Source organism: Mastomys coucha, unplaced genomic scaffold (genome assembly GCF_008632895.1).
Source record: "Mastomys coucha isolate ucsf_1 unplaced genomic scaffold, UCSF_Mcou_1 pScaffold4, whole genome shotgun sequence".
Lineage (NCBI taxonomy): Eukaryota > Metazoa > Chordata > Mammalia > Rodentia > Muridae > Mastomys > Mastomys coucha.
In genome coordinates this window covers 16,883,318-16,885,840 of record NW_022196910.1, presented here as the reverse complement: position 1 = coordinate 16,885,840, position 2,523 = coordinate 16,883,318, and positions in this window count along the sequence as shown.

Genomic DNA, 2,523 nt, shown 5'->3' with positions numbered 1-2,523 from the left:
CCCCCCCCCCCCCCGTTTCCAACATCTGAAAGGGCTATGTTTTATTTTCAGTCTTCTAGCAGGTGCATGCGGGAGGCAAATCCAGTTTCTCTTCCAGCATCCCAGCGAGTGATACACTCTGATCACTCATTCTTAACATTTCTACAACAGCCATTCACCAGACTCTACTGTGTGTTAGACATTCTGTCTTGATCTGGGGTTTCGGAGCCAAATGATGCTGAAAGAGATGCAGAGCGGGTTCAGGGAGAAAGGCAAGAGCACCTGTCATATTACAACACAGCGTTTGAAAACACAACCCAATGCGCAATGAATTTGCACAATGAATATTGCAAACAAGCATAGTCCAGCTGTACACAGTGTGCTATGGGAGGTCAGATTAAAAACACCAGAGTGGAGCATAAGGAGACACTTTTCTCAGACAAGGTAGCACTTGAATGAGCACTTGGGAGAAGGGCTAGTTCATGAACAGACAGAGGGGTGTTGAAGCCACAAGCCTGGAGCTTTCTCATAGACCCCAGAGGAGGAGGTCTAGATCAGCTCTTTCCTTCCTCAGGGGACAGATGATTGAGTGGAGGAAGAACAGATGATTAAAAGGAACTCTGCCAGAGAAGTATCTAATCTATCTATCTATCTATCTATCTATCTATCTATCTATCTATCTATCTTATTTTTATTTTATTTTTTTAACTTTTATTGCATTATGATGAGAAAAGTTACATGATTTCAATTTATCTGGATTTGTTAACATTTAAAAACATATTTCAAGTAAATGGAATTAAATCACATTCTTGTTTCCTTTTTGTACCCCAACCCCTCCCAGAGACCTCCTTCAATACCTACAATATCTTTTTTGTCATAATCTTTAAAATTTGTAAAATATTATAACAATAAAAATAAGCATTATAAAAGTTGTTTGATATAAAACAACAATCAATTTAACAGTCTTATGTAGATGCTCATCTATAGCAATAGTGAAAATACATTTTTCTCAATATAAATTTTAAATAACTCCAAAGATATTAACTGTATATTTCAAAATAATAAATCACTACTAGTATTTTCTTAAATGAACAATTTTTAGACATTGGATTTCATTGTAATAAGGCTGTACTTCAATAACCCTCACATCACCAAAGGATTTTACCTCCATCGTAGCTAAGCTGAGAGTTGACAGTTCTGCTGCAACAAGAAATGAATTGTAGGCACGATTTTTGGATACAGATTTCCTGTTATGCTCAAAGCTATTTGACTTGAGTGAGTGACTTTATTCTCAGCCCACAGAGAACAGGTTACATCATTTAAGAAATGGTATGTATATTAAGATGGTCTATCCATAAAGTCATTCACCAACTGTTTCAATGAACAATGGTTCTGCTTGGAGGGTGGCACAGACATTAGGTGAGGGTAAGAATTTGGTTCATTAGCTGTAATAATTTGAAAAAGCCTTCATCTCAGAGAAAGAGTAACTTATAAAGTCCTCTTCTTCAAACTTGATACAAGAGTTACAAATGTCAAGCAAAGCATTCAGTCTTACTCTTTGTTGTTCTCTTACAAGCAACCTCCTTAGTTAATTGTCTATGTTTCTTTTGGGTATATAAATACTTTTGAAATATATAAGCTGTTCTGAAAACCATAGTATAGTGTAAAAACATGAAATAAACAATACTACTAATACAGAGGCTGAGATAGGAGAATCAAGATTTCAAGACCCTTATGTTGTACACAGCCAGACACTGTCACAAACAAACAAGCTGAAAGTGTATATAGATTGTACAATATTGGACCTATTTCTCCAATTACCAAATTAGAGAGACCACTGGATGACAATCAACAAATTTCTAATTCCTCATATTTTTGGATTTCAATTGATTAGGATATGTCAGTAATATTAATTTTCATATTAAGATGTTAAGAAAAAGTAATTGTCACTTCCTGTTGTTTTTGTTGTAAGAGGTGGAATTAGGTTTGTGTGGATTTGTTGTGTAGAATTAGCGTGTAGTTTTGCTCCCTATGTTGATATTTTCCATCTATTATCCTTTGTAGGGCTGGATTTGTGGAAAGATATTGTGTAAATTTTGTTTTGTCATGGAATATTTTGTTTTCTCCATCTACAGTAATTGAGAGTTTTGGTGGGTATAGTAGCCTGGGCTGGCATTTGTATTCTTGTAGGGTCTGTATGACATCTGCCCAGGATCTTCCAGCTTTCATAGTCTCTGGTGAGAAATCTGCTGTAATTCTGATAGGCCTGTCTTTATATGTTACTTGCCTTTTTTCCCTTACTGCTTTTAAAATTCTTTCTTTGTTTTTACAGCATTTGGTGTTTTTATTATTATGTGTCAGAAGGAATTTCTTTTCTGGTCCAGTCTATTTGGAGTTCTGTAGGCTTCTTGTATGTTCATGGGCATCTCTTTCTTTAAAAGAAAGAAGTTTTCTTCTATAATTTTGTTGAACATAATTACTGGCCCATTACACTGGGAGTCTTCACTCTCTTCTATACCTATTATCCTTAGGTTTAGTCTTCTC